General features: G+C 49.4%; 1 protein-coding gene across 2 annotated transcripts in view; it reads right to left on the reverse strand.

Annotated features, from left to right (window-relative positions):
- Positions 1-12,880, reverse strand: part of FOXP1 (forkhead box P1) — a 379,700-nt gene extending 366,820 nt beyond the window's left edge. For both annotated transcript variants that reach the window (XM_068202259.1, XM_068202261.1), the window contains exon 1: positions 12,746-12,880. The gene's annotated coding sequence lies outside the window, so the exon portion shown is untranslated. The remainder of the gene's footprint in view (positions 1-12,745) is intronic.
- Between the last annotated feature and the right edge of the window lie 2,105 nt (positions 12,881-14,985).

Here is a 14,985-nt window from a genome sequence, read left to right on the forward strand (position 1 = left end):
GACCCCTTCAGACCCTCCTCTGATCTCCAGAATCCAATGAGGATGTTCAACTGGCAGAAAACATTTTTTTTCCTGCTTAAGCTAGTTTTCCACTGGTCCAGCTTCCTGTGCAGTGTCACCTCTGGTCAGCTGAAGCACAGGGGATGCAATGGGAAGCACACCCAGGGACAAGCTGAGATGTCTGAATCCGCTCAACTGCAAAGCGAACCAAGCCCTCGCTCTCTGTGGCACCAAGCGCGCTGTCAAATAGTCAAACTGAAAGTAGCTTTCATCTGAGAAAAAACAAAGGAGGCAAAGGCTCTGCAAGGAAACAATTCTCATTTGACGCATGTCACGCAGTTGTGAGCGCGCTTGAGTCACGGCACACGTGTGGACCATTGTGAGCGATGTGTCCTCCTCCTCAATCTGCTGAGAGCAGCCACCAGGCAGAGGTTGAAACATGCGGAGGTGATTCAACGCCGATGAACAGAAACACTGAGACGTGCTGTTCTTAACACCGGGGCTGTACCTGACACCACTTCTGTTTATCCAGGAAAGTGTTCTGCCCTGTATGACCTTCCCCTGCCAATTTACCCATGTGTTAAGCAGAATCTCCATCCCACCCTGGACGGCTCACTACAATCCAACAAATACTTCCAATACGGGCAGACTTTTTTTCCCTTTTGGACCTATGATAAATATAAGTTGGAAACTTGAATATTACTTGTCACCTGACAAAGCATTATACTTTCTTTGTGCTTATGGCATCAACCAGGAAAAAAACAAAAAAACAAAAAAACATGAAGAAATGGAAGGGGAAAAAAATCTTCCTACCAGAATGTAAATATTTGTGCATAGCAAGAATGAAGTATTTCCATGAAGCTTTCAATAAAGGATAATGGCAGGCCAAATTTTACCATTAGATACAGGCAAGTAACTCCAGCTAAAGTTACTCAGAGCTGCCCAAGTTTCTGAGAGGCCAACTCAAGCAAACAGTGTTCATGTCCAGAAGGACTGTGAGCTCAGGAGCTGAGGCCACATTCCCAGCTCTTTTGAGAGAGGCAGACGAGATCTGTTTCATATCAGTGAAGAACTTCAGAGATGAGTCAAACCTGCAGGATTTGCTGCAATACTCGCTGCAAAAGAGGATGTGAGAACTGGCAAGTACGCTGTGTTTACTCACTGTGCCATCTAATTCTGGAAACTCGAGCTGAGATTCAGCATTCGAGCACGACTCCAAGGGGTGGTGGGAAGATCCTGGCCTTGTTACAAAGCCACTCGTTGGGCTAAACTGGTGGTATGTGCTCAAACAGGGCCATGGGTTGACCAGACAGAGGTTCTGCAGCTGGCAAGAGAAGCCTCCTCAGGGCAGAGGCTGCACCACATCTGCCTCCAGCCCAGGGACGAGCCTCCGCAGGCACTGGCGCACACGGGGAGCAGAGATGCTCTAAAAATCACGCACCGCTTCAGCTAATGACACAGATTTACTCTGGGTGTTAGCCTGTTTTGCTAAAAAAAGACAAGCAGATTTTTTTTCTTTTTTCCTGGTGCAAACTGTCCTTTATAGAGACTATTAATATCCCTCTTCCTTCAGTTTAAGCTCTACTTCTCTTCCTTGTTCTCCCACTGACTTAAAAGATAAGTTGCAAAACGAGATCTAATTTATCTCTATCTTTTGTCCTCATCCCTTCCCTCCTGTTACTGCCTGGACAGGCAGATTGCTCTGTAGGGAATCACTGCATGGAGCACAGAGTTTATATTTGCTGCAACACTCACATTTTTAAGCAGAAAATGAAAGATTTTTACCTAGTTTATACTAAACAGAACCCCTTTGGTTCTGGCCTCATGTAATTAATTCTGCACAAAGTAGTAACTTAGATAAAACATCTTGCTATAAGCAGCCACCTCAAACTGCTGTGAATATTCCTCCCTATCAGACACCAGTGAAGACAACAGCAGTGGATGGTGGCTGCCAGGAGGTTATGCTGAAACAAATGCATTTTTATTTTTTCCCTTTAAATTAGAAAAGATTATAATTTTACTCAGCAATGCTCCTTTATTAAATTGAAACTCTCCACATCAGAATTAAACACATCCTATCTACTCAAAATGAAGTGTATTATTTATCAGTAATATTTAATGACAAAAACCTGATAACTTTTTCTGATTATACCACTGATTTCCTCCAGTCATGCATCATTGGCTCTGCTGGTCATTAGCATTATCACAGTGCATAAACTCTGGCTTAGGCAGCAAGTTTGATAACAGAGCCAGACACCTATAGCTACCATTTTTCAGTTTGTTCAGATTTACTAGTTTACCTCTCTATGAGCGTGCCTCTATCTAATGGCATCGATTAAAATCCCTAAAAATCCTAGACAGTAAATTTCCATTTCCATGCAGCACGCTTCTGCACACTCAGAATCCCTCAGTAAATATAAAACCCTTGCTGAAAAATCAGATTTCCCCTTCAACTGGCTGAGGACCCTTTTCCTGAAAGACTATACTCCAGCCAATCTGAAAAATAAATAGGAAATATTTAGCCTTCTCTGACTGTTTAATGCCAGGAATACACTGGATAGGCTTAAGATATTTTAGCTTAATTCACAGGCACTGTTCCATTTTAACTTCTATGAAATAGTATTTTTGAATGCTGCAGATACCAGTTTTATAGAAGTGAAGAAAAAAAAATCAGAACAGATAACATGGTAAAAATCAGCTGAAATATACAAAGATGGGTTTCTCCCATTCTCAGTTAAATCCTGTAAATAAAATGACAGATTAGAAAGGTTTCCTGAGCAAGACCGTCATTCCTCACACTGCTGGACTTCAGAAAACTCGGAGAAAAACTTTAAAATACTTGTACAAACAATAATTTTGCTGCATACTTCTGACATTCCTCTTTCAAAGCCTTTTAGGTAACACGTAATTTTTCACTGAAAAATACATTTTCTCTTTTCCAAACCTACATCTCAGGAGCTTTACAAACTTTAATATATATTATCTGAACACACATGCTCAGGCATATCATTAAAAACTAACAAAACCAATTTATTACGAGCTATTTCAGAGCCACCTTCTCCCAGCACTAATTTAATTCAATGACAGCAGGATAGGGCCCCTGACAACTCTCTGATTAAAATTAATTACTAAAGCTGTTAAGACATTATTACTATTGCAAAACTTACTGAGAAAAATCTCTCTTCTGAATCTGCTAATGCAGGTACAGGCCATGATGTTCTGCACAAACATCCAGAGAGTTTCTTATATGTTACACACATTAATGTTCTAAGACTTTATTATCTACCAAACTGATTTTCTTTTAATTTTGGGTTTTTGTGGGTTTTTTTGTTGTTGTTTTTTTTTTTTTGGTTTTTTGTTTTTTTTTTTAACTCAGTCCATCCAAGGGAGCTCCCATGGTTTCAACAGGGGTATTTAGAGCCTGGGCCACATAACTGAAACTAAATCTGCCTGTGTTATGGAAATACAACTATTTATGAAATTGACCCGAGGGGGAGGAACAATTTACAGTGGACTGATCAACAGTTTGCATGGTACTGTCTGAAGGAGCCCTGTTTGAGAAGGAGAGCTGCTATGAAAGCAGAAAGTATCAATACTAACACAATTGGTGCCACTGGGTTATGCTATTTGCCGGCCAGAATCCATCTCTTGCACAGAAAATTTCAGTTTGGGTGTAGTTTCAGTATCACTAACTGCAGTATTAGAGGTTGGGACCATTCTACAAGAAACAGCAGCGATTTGATGAGGTGAATCCCAAATTCTGTGATCTGCTGAGGCAAAAAATGGATTGAACCCTGGCAGTGAGCTTGGGAGCACGGGATGCAGGAGCGCTCACACAGCCCCCTGCTCCTCTCATCCAGGGGCTTCAGTCTGATCCTTCAAAAATGAAACGGTGAAAAAATACTGTCATTGTCCTCCTCTGCCCGCCGGCTGCTCTACCTGCATGTGCATTGTCCCCAAAACACAATTCTGACCTGACTGAGCACCAGCCACCATCAAAACCCTGGCCAGGCACATCCTCCCCAGGACTGCCAGCCTTTCCCAGGCAGACCCAGCTTCAATGTGCTCCAAACCCAGCGTCTGGAGCCACTCCATGGTGCCCCACAGCCCCCTGCACTGCACTGTTTTAAGGGGATTTCTGCCACAGGAGGAAAAGGAGGATCTATAAGACTGGTTTTAATGGAATTTTTCTTTCCAGCCCAAGTACAAAACGTGGGAACTGGGCTGGACGAGCTGCCCGAGCGGCTAACAGAGATTTGTCATGAGGTTCATGGAAGACAGAGTTCATGACTCACTGTCAGTGAGCTCACTATTACAACATAAAAACTATTATTAAAAATAAAAATACAAGCTCCAAAAGGAACACTTCAACAAGATTTTAACTTCTTAATCCCAAACAGAATACCCTTGAAAAGAGTTCACAGCAGGCCCACTGGACAAAATCCATAAAAGAAAACCTTGCTATCAAAAATCTATTGGAACAGCACATTTTAGTTGAAAACCCCTCTCTCTATTTCTGCTCCCTTGGAATTCCCAGAAGTTCCTTAGGAAGAGGTGTCTCACTCACGCTCATCTCCCAGCTTTCCAGCAGCAGAAAAACATACACTTCACATTCACTGTGCGACACCAGGAAGATGCTTTTTAAAACTGACATGGGTTCCTAAAGAAATATCAGTTAATTACTTAATCCTCCTTAATGGAATGATCAACATCCTTTCAGCAAACAAGGCTGTGATGATTTAACGTTTTACTGCACTGGGAGAATTAACCCCGCTCCTCTCCCGTCTGCTGCGACCGCTCGTCTCTTTAGAATCAGTTCCATTGATTCACTTCTGCAGAGCAGCCCCTGCACCCAGGCAAGGGAAAAAACCAATAGACAAAATCTGCCTCCGTGTTATTCTGCCAAGGCCTGACTTCCAGAATGACAGAAAGGCAGGTGGCCTGGGCACCCAGGAAATCCAGGTACGAGGCAGCACAGAGCAACAAGCCCCAGCGTGAGCCTGGAGCAACTTCATCAGCATCCCAGGAACACCACTTCAAAAGGAACCGGGGAGTGATGTTGGAATCCCAGCTCAGACAGCTCCTGAATCCCTGAGAACCCCCGGCCGTCGTTCTGGCAAGAACAAAAGTCCTTTCAGGGCTCCACTGCTCGCTGCAACCAGACCCAGGCTCAGACAGAATTCTGCAGGCAAGTGTTGTACAGGAAAGGGAATTCAGCATCGATTTTTGTGATCAGATGTTTAGTGGCTGCTCTGAACACTCCAGCAATCCCCCCTCACCATTTTATCTTCTTTTATCACAAGCTTTTTAATAGAGACATGACATTCTGCTTACTGCTGGGCTCTCTCTATTTATCTCTCTCTTAACAACACTTTGGCATCATCGGCTCCGCTATCTAAATCAGCAATAGTGCATGTCCGGTCACATAAAACCAGAGAGGGCTTCCCGAGATGCCTCGGGAACTCTGACTACTCCGGTTTACTGATGTGTTAATATGCCCCATCCACTAATTAATGAACAAACAGCTTAGCCAGGGAGCTGGGGGAGGGACACCAACACGAGGACTGCGGAGAGCCCAAGGAAAGACACTTGACCCTAATTGTTAGCAACAAGATGACAAGACTGATCGGGAAGTACAGCTAAAACTCAGATCCAACATGAAAGGAAATGTCTGGCGAAGAGGGGAAAACGAACGATGCCATTGGGGGCTGCAGCCAACCTGCCGCGCTGTGCCACCTTCTGTCGGGCTGTCAGCGCTCAGTGCCCAGCACCTGGCCTGGGCTCCTCAGCACCACGCTCCATCACATCCCTCTCTCCATGCCCAAATCCTCCTCCTGCGACCCTGCAGCTCCAGGGTGTACACTCCAGCCAGGAAAAACTGGAGTTTGTTCCAACCCCTGACGGGGTGATGAGAAAGCGCAGCTCATGCTGCGCCTTCCCAGCGAAACCACCTGCAGAGTTCCAGCCAGTGGGTTTTAAGAAGGGCCAAAGTCTGGCTGAAGTTTCAGACAGACCCAGTTTTACCTGGGGCAAAACATTCTTCATCTTAAAACAGCCTGAACCACATACCACAGCAGATTTGCCTCCAAATGCACCAGCAAGAGGGTGCTGTGCCCCATGTACACTTTGGGGAACACATCCATATAGAGTTCAAACCCTTGGAAAAAAGGCTGTAAGCTCTTTCTACCTGAAAAATCAATTCAACTGAGAGTCACAGCAGTGCAGGAGATGCTGCAGCACCATGCTCTGGGACACACACCCAGGAGAAAGTTGATTCACAGATGGCATGTCCAGCGAACACATCGCGAACGCTGCGGAGCCCCAGTTTTCAGTGCCAGTTTTTTCATTTCAGTGCCCATTTTTTAAATTCAGTGTCTCTGAATTAACCTAATTATTGAGGAACAGGTTCTCCTAATAAAAACACACCAGTGACAAGCATTGTACAGACAGCACCATTAGCAGTAAACAATACATGGGAGAATCATCCGAATAAAACATTCTGGGTATTTATTTGTGTTTCTTTCTGAGACCATTGCAACTGAACGGAAAACTGGAAGGGAAAAAAGCCCACGATTAGCTTCAGAATAGCACTCCCAGAAACACTGTAGCCTATCAGATCTATGTAAATATTTTACGATATGGGTTCCATTTCAGTAGATCTGTCAAGATATTTACAGGGCTTGACAGTATTTCTGCCTTTAATTAAATTTTCACACACATACTTTAATGTAATTTAAATAGATTATTAGTTGTCAGAATATAGTATAAATTTTGTTTACGATTTAGTTACTTTAAGTACTCACATTGAGGAAACTCATTTAACCCCCTGACTGAGGAGCATTAAGTGTTGAGACGAGACTTCTAAAGAGATTCTACTGCCCTTTGCACTCTTGCAATAATCTTAAATTACTACAACTTAATTGCAATTTCAAGGCACTAAAATGGAGATGCTTTAAAAACAGCACCAGGAGGGTCAATCAGAGGAGAAAAATTATTTAGTCCTCCTCAGGTGCCTCTTAGGGAGAAACTGATTTTGCCCATGCTCTTCTCTTTGCCCGTTTTCCATAGAACCTCGTCTTCATCTGCAGAATGACGCGGAACAAAAAGTCATCAAGATTATTCTGGATACTTGCCACATCCAAACAGCCATTAGACAGAAGCCTGCTCACTTGCATGCATGGGAGAGACCCGTGCCAGGAGAACAGAAAAAGACAAAACCCTAGAGCACATTTGCAGAGAAGGCTGCACACGAACAGAGCCAGCAGCTTCTCTGACTTGGGAGCTCCAGTGCTGGAGTAAGGAAAAAGAGCACGTGTTAAACCACTCCAGAAATCCCAACCAACAAATAACTGATCTCCACAAAACAGTACAACCTATTCCTCTACGGCACAAAATATATATTTTTGAACTAAAAGACTACAGCGATCTCACAATTAAGTTTCTCCTCTAATGACTGCATGGTTTATTCCATGCTGGCTTTTTTCCCCCCCTCTCTCTACACTGGCATCACCTTGTTACCTGCAGGAGCTGCAATTCCCAGCACAGCGAGCTGCAGGAATCGAACCGCGCAGCGAGCAGGCTGCGAGCAGCACTTCTGTCAGCACAAAACCAACCACTTCTAGCAACCACGAGATCTTCTTCGTCTCTTCTCGCAACGAGACACTTCACAAGGATCTGGCCAACAGAAAAACAATCAGACTCACGATTTGAACACCGCTGTGCCTCAGCACGGCCGGCGCTGACGCGCGTCCTCGGTGACACAACGTTAAGGGCTCCCAGCCTGGCCATACCTTTCGAAGCACTGAAATAAAGTTTGCTTGCCAGGACCTCTAAGAACGGTCTCAAAGATGCTGCTGATCTCTAGTGCACAGCGTCTCTAAATTCCACCTAGCAAATGCTTTCTGGCTTCTCCTGCATATCACATCTCTGCCGAAGCGCTCGCCGGGTGTGAAAACACGCTACTATACGTGGAGGGAGGGGGAGAAAAAGTTTCAGTGATATGAGTTAGTGGCACAGACCAAAAGCCAAAGGCAGCGACATCAGCAGAAGCCCCAGCTGATGCCAGCACGCTCTGGATCAGGCCCAGCGCAGCCAACTGCACCCTGAGCTCACCCCTGGGGACACGAGGACCACACCATGCCCACGGGCCGTGTTCAGAGCAGGGTGCCACCATGTCCCCACGCTGCTGACCACCCCCTGGGCTTCCCCTCCAGCCACCAGCCCCTTCCCACCTGCTTCCCCAGCAGAGGCTCACAGGGAAAAGCTCTGGGAAGCAACCTGAGAGCAAGGCTCATCTGAGGAGTAATTAAAACGCGCTATTTAGTTCAGCTGAAGTACAGACAGCAAACAAAACCCTCGTGCACCCGAGCCCTGCAGGGCCTGATCCCGCTCCCTCTGCAGTGGGAACCCCCAGGAAAGCTCTCTCCCAGGCACCCTGTCCCTGCACACACGATGCTGGATGTGCTGGGAAGGGTGGGAGAGGCCCGAACAAACGCTGCACTTCCAAAAGACACCCAGCTACCTGCAAAAACCCCACCGAGCCTTCTTCAGTCCTGGCTCAGCTGCATAAAAATATTTCAGCTCAGTGCCTTGAAGTTGCAATTAAATTGTAGTAATTTAAGATTATCACAAGAGCAAAGGGCAGCAGCAGCTCTTCAGCAGACTCCTCTCACCACTTAATGCTCCTCAGTCTTGGGGTTAAATGAGCTTCTTTAGTATAAGTACCTTAAAGCAAGTGAATCGTAAACAAAATTTATACTATTTTCTGACAGCATATAATCTATTTAAATTTATTAAAGCTTCTTGGAGAAAATTTAAGATGACAGAAGTATCATTATGCCCATAAATAACCGGACAGCCTTGCCGAAATAACTGTATTTTACATACATATCCTACATATGTGTGCGCATATGTTATTTCATTTGATACACAAATACATGCTCAACAGATATTTCACAAAGGGAATCGTGTTATCCAGTTCAATCTCTCAATATAAATGGCCACAAGAGGTACGGATACTAAACACTAGATACATTCCATGTATTTGCCCTTTTACTACCAGCCTTTTTCATAATTTTTACAGTGCTATGAAACAGGAGTAATTCAGGAGCTACAAATATTAACAGTATATCACATCAAGGATGAGAAAGCGAATTTTAGCTCTGGAAAAAGGTGATCCACTCCAAGAGAAATGCACACTGCAGCGTATGCTGCACGTTAATGTCCGATGCACAATTCCCTGCTCAACTTCCCCGCTACTTCTCCTACCAGGGCAAAACCCAGCTGTGTTACGGTTACTGGTGGAACTGATTTAAGCAGAAAATGTTTATAGATGTTAAAACACATTACACATTACGCAAAATGGCTTAATAGCATACATGTGCATGTTTAATGCACATACTTTTTATTGTCTAATTAAAATATATACCATAAAAAAATCTACAGGCTTTAGAGTAAGTTATGCAGGACAGTTATGAAACCTTACCTTACAGAAAGTATAAAGTACTTATTGTGAGATCTGCACTGCTAATTAAAAAAATGCTTATGCAAAAAGATTTAGGATTTCTTAATTCTTCAGCAGATGTGCACTTGGTCTGCCTCCTGATTAACATACATTAAGGTAACAGCCTCTTACTTGGATTTTTTTTAATAGATATTTCCATTGTTTTAGAATACTTTAAAGGAATGAAAGGGACACATATTTAAAGTTTGAGTTCAAGTGTTTGAATACAAACATGAAACTGTCACACAACAAAACTAACCTCACTCCCCTGGTCCATTTCAATTGGCACCTAAATGCTAACTGTTTACTGAAGTAAAATCAAGTGTCTATTAATACTCTTTACTGGTATTTCCACTAAAAAAACTACACAGTAACAGTCTCTGTGATGCAGCCATGAAAACACATTACACATTGTCTTATAAAAATCCCAGCGTATCAAAACCGAGGTCCATCCTGACTTCATGGCAACATGTTTGAAGGAAAGATATTACAAGTTTTCCAAACTCGAGGAATGCAGTCATCCAATATACAGCACTTCATCAGAACCAAACTCCTGTATTATACACCAACACAGAACTTACACACAGAGAGAAAAAAAACCAAATCCACGTTTCCTTACAATTCAGCGATCCAGAAATAAAGGCTGAATTCCACAGAACTTTCAGGTTTTTCTGCATTGCACTACTTTAATGCCTTCTTCTCTGCAGCTCTAGACAGCGTAAACATAATCAAATCCTAAGTCACTCTGAAAGTATAAAAATGCACTTCAAACCATCGTCACTTAAAAAAAAAAAAACAAACCCCAAACCCCAGCCCATGCACAAAAAACTAACTTTGCAATCAGAACCGTAAGCAACAGTAAGCTTTGTTTGAAATAGTAGTTATTTTTCTCAGAGTTATCCTTTGGTTTCACAACAAAGATCAGCATTTGTAATGGTCCATTTCTGCATAAGTGAACATATAGCCTTGCTGCCTGATCGAATAGTCCAGAGCTTTCAGTGAGGCAGCTCCTGACAACAGCCCAGCAGCAGCTTTGTTTGATCTCTCCTGCCTTCCTTAATCTGGGTTGTCAAGGTTCACTTGTTGGAGGCTGTTTACTTTACTTTTTCCAGAGAAAAAAAAAAAAAGTGATTTTTTTTTTCCTGTCTCTCATACAATGACTAATCCAAAGACTAAGGGGGAAGAATGCTGCCAATGCAAGATGTTAAAGCTACAATACCTTTTTGCAATGAGATTTTAGCCGACACCTTTTGAATGGTAACTAGTGGAGAGCTTCCTCCCCCAGTGCCCTGGTCCATTCAATATTGTTGGGAGATAGTTCAAACAAAACGTGCAGGGGAAAAGCTTCAGAGGAGAGAAGCTGAAACGAGCAGCCCCGATTCCCCTGTCTTCCCCCAAATCTAGCTGCCGAGATGCATGGTACCTCCTTGCCCACACTCGCTTCTCTGGGAACTTGAGTTATTTCAGGCTCTCTCAAACTTATAAAATATAAGAGCTTCTCAGCACTAACAAAAACTGTAAAAATAATACTAAACCGAGCAAAATGCCTGTTTTCCAAAATATTAAAGTAAGCCGTGGATTAACAGCACAGGGAAAAAAGTTTCTTCGATGACATGCTTGCAACTTTGTCTAATTGAGCATCTGTCACTAGTGACACCAACATTTGGTCAAATCAGGCAAAATCCAAGTTTAGAAAAACTGTATGGAAAGGAAATACAATTTAGAGAATTGTTTTAATATTTAGAATCATCCAGCACCCCAGAAATCAGCAGGCTAAATGGTGTAGACGACACGGTACGAGCAGTACACATCCATTACTCACTCCGAGAACAGTTACTAAAAATGAAACCTTAAACTTCTGAGCACAGAAGTTGGGCTCCAGCTTCTCTACAGAAGCGGCTCAGAGAGCGCTCGCAGGCGGCAGATGCCTCGGGTAGGGACGGGAGGGCTGCGCGCTGCCGCCGCTGCCAGGCTCAGAGGGAACCAGGGGGGGAAAGGACGGGGAAAAAGGAAAAACAAAAAAAGTAATCTCGCTCGGCTTGATTCACTCAAAGCAAAAGCACGCAATTAAAATCATTACAGCGATGTGGCAGCAGAAGAGTCGCTGAAAGCGCGGCGCTCCGCAGCCCGCCCGGCGATGCTCTCCGCGCCGGGGCCGCCCGGTCATGAACAGCTGCCGGGCGGTGCGGAGGGGGCTGCGCTGCGCCCCGCGGAGCCCTGCCCGCGCAGCTGCCCGCGCCCCGCTCGTTGGGTTGCTTTGGGTTTTTGTTGGGTTTTTTTTGTTTTTTTTTTTTTTTTTTTTCTTTTTTTTTTTTTCCCAGGAAAGAAAGAAACCCACAAACCGGCGGGGCGGGGGTGGGGACGAGGGAGGCGCGGACACGCCGCTCGGCCGCCTGCAGCGCGCACCCCTCCGCTGCCCGGGGACGCGGCCGCGCAGCGAGGGCCGGCAGGTGCGCGGGGCGGCCCTACTTACCGGGCACCGGCGGCGGCTCCCCGTCCCGAGGCACCGCGGGGCTGCGCGGGAGGGGGACGTGCGCACACACACGCGCGTGAAGGATGCGCGGTCCGCACCCGCGTAGTGAGAAGTTGCGCCGGGCTAGGCTGAGGAGGCGCGGGTGTTTATTCAAACACTTCGTTTCAAAAAAAAAAAAAAAAAAAAAAAAAAAAAGAAGAAGAAGAAATGGGGGGGGGGGGGGGGATGGGCGCAACGCGTCCCAGGGACCCGCGGTGGGGGCGGATGCGCGGCGCGGGGCTCCGCGTCTGCGGAAGGGGCTGCGCGGGCGTAAAGCCGCAACAGGTGCCCGGGAAGGGGGGAACGGGCAGCCGGGCACAGTGCGGGGGGGGGGGGGGGGGGCGCGGCCCCACCGCAACTTCTTGCTCCGAGTGCCGAAGTTGGGGCGTACGCGCCCCTTGCGCGGCGGCGCGGAGGGACCCGGCGGAAAACACGCGGAAAGCACGAACGGGGATGGGAGGGGGGCGGGACGCGCCGCATCCCACCACGGCGGGAAGTGCGCGCAGCGCGGGGCGGGGGGGAAGTTTCCAAAGTGGGCGGGGAGGGGGTGCGGGCGGCCCCGCAGCCCGGGGAGGGGGCTCCGCATCCGCGCACCGCCGCCCCACATCCCCCCACCCCCCCGGTACCGCGGCGGCGGTCGGGGAGGGGCGGCCGGGCACGTGGGGCCGGCGGGGGGAAAAGTGCAACAGCCCCGGAGGAGCGGGGAAAGTGTCGGGGGGCGCCGGACTCACCCGCAGGACTCGGCCCTGCCGCTGCCCAGCACGGCGCGGCCGCGGCGCGGGCGGGCGGCGGCGCGGAGCGGCGCGGGGCTGCCTCCGTCCCGTCCCTCCCTCCCGTCCCTCCGGCACGCCGAGCCCGGGCGGCGCGGCGGCGTGCTCCGCCGCTCGGTAAATAACAATAGAGCCCTCCGCCCGGCGCCGCGCCCGCGGGCCCCGCACGCCGCCCCGCCGCGCCCCCGCCCCGTGCCGCCCCGCGCCCCCTCCCCGCCCCGCGCAGCCCCGCGCGGGCGGGCCGGGGGCGGCCCACGACACCCCCGCGGAGGGAGATGTTGTTATTTTTTGCTGTTGTCAGTCTCTGACGTCACATCCACCTGCTGGGTAAACAAGGCTCGGCGCAAGGGAAAAATAATAATAAAAAAAATAAATAAAATAATAGAAGCGGGGGGGGGGGGTGAAGCGCGCAGGGGGTGAAGGGCGAGAGTCCCGCAAGCGCGGAGATCCGCGGAGGACGGCCGGGGGGGGCGGGGGGGGGCCGGGCCGGGGGAGGCGGGGCGGCCCCACGGGGAAGCGAAAGTGACGGTGGAGCGCGGTGCGCAGCGCTGCGCATCCTTGCGCACCCCTCCGCACCCTGAGGAACAGCTCAGCGCCCGGGCCGGAGCCGCCCCGTCGGCGGGGGAGCAGATCTACGCGCCCCTACCAACTTTTCCGCAGCCGCGCGGGAGGCAGCGGGGCATCAGGCCAGCGGAGCTGAGGCATGCGGGGGACCCCGGAGTGCCCTCCGCAGGTAGCCGCGGAGCCGCCTTACCTGCGCGGAGCGGCGAAGCGGGCGCTGCCTGCCTTCCCCCCGCAGCGCCCGCCGCTGTGGGCGCAAACAGCGCTTAGACACACTGCGCGGGTGCGCAGCGGCGCGCACCGGCCGCTGAGCGGGACTGACCGTCCCGGGGACCGGGCTGGGTGCCCGCCCAGAGCCGCTCCGCGGGAGTGGGTCCGCATCTCGGTGGGTGCGCGGAGCGGCAGCGCTCCGGCCGCGCCGTCGGGGCTACCGAGGACAGGGGTGGCAGCGCCCGAGGGGAGAGCGCGAGAGGGGCAGAGCCGGGACCACTCGGCTGCCCCAGCCCTGCGGCTCCGGCACTCGTGCACCGCGAATTTCAACAGCACCGACGGCCTTCGCGGATTTGGAACCTCCGGCGGCGCGGGGCCTCCCTTGACGGCGGCCGGAGCAGGCGAGGGGAGCGGCCCCGCCGGGCAGCCCCTTGCCTTGCCCTGCCCGAGACCCCGGCCCTCTGCCGGCAGCACCGCGGCGCCGGCGGGACGGGGGTCGGTCGTCGGGCGCCCCGCGGGGATGGAGCGCGTCCTGCCCGGCGCTGCGGGCGGGAGTCAGCGGGCGACCGCGAAGTTACCGAGCGACCGACTCGTTCGGGGAAAAAACTCTTTCCTTGACCCGCCCGGCTTTCTTCCCTCCCTGTTTTTTTGGGCGATCGGACCCGGGGCCGGGGGCGATGGTTTCACACACTGTCAGGAGCGCTACCGCGGGGCGAACCGCGCCCGCGGGAGCTCCGCGCTGCGCCCAGCCTCTCCCCTAGTCCCGGTCCCCGTCCCCTGCCCGGCCCCGGCGGCTCCGGCAGCAGCGCCGGGCCCGCGGCGCCACCTCCCGGCAGAAGGGCGGGAGCCGCTCTGGCAGCAATTAAGACCTGGAATTACCCTAATAGCGAGGTACTTATGCGTAATTCATTATATTTTAAATAATTAAGAGCGGAAAATCGCTGCAAATAAATATTTGCGGAGGTGATGCTCGCGCCGCTGCCGGAGCGGTGCGCTCAGACCGGCGGGGAGCGCTCGGGACCGGGGACGGGCGAGAGCCGGGAGCGGAGCGTTCAGCATCCCGCTTCTGCAGCCCCGGTACCGCAGGATACACCGGGGTTTGTGTGACCTGGCGGGACCACCAGCTTTAAAAGCGAACATCATCTTGGTATATTTTTTAGGTCATCTGTTTCTTCAGTAGGAAGAAAGCAGAGCTAAACCTGTTAAAAGAGCATTTTTTTAAACACTCTCCTCTCTACAGCTACAAAACAATACTTGTTTTACATTTCATCCTCGAATAAACACTTCTTGGCTACTTCTTCATCTCCTGTTTTTAACTTCACACATCCAAACCAGTATATCAACTCTGTAAAACATGATTAATTCCACAGACAGTACCAGCGGTGGGACTTCTCCCTCCCCCTCTGCCTATGTAGCTGCTAATTGTGCTT

The sequence above is a fragment of the Anomalospiza imberbis genome, chromosome 11 (genome assembly GCF_031753505.1).
Source record: "Anomalospiza imberbis isolate Cuckoo-Finch-1a 21T00152 chromosome 11, ASM3175350v1, whole genome shotgun sequence".
Lineage (NCBI taxonomy): Eukaryota > Metazoa > Chordata > Aves > Passeriformes > Viduidae > Anomalospiza > Anomalospiza imberbis.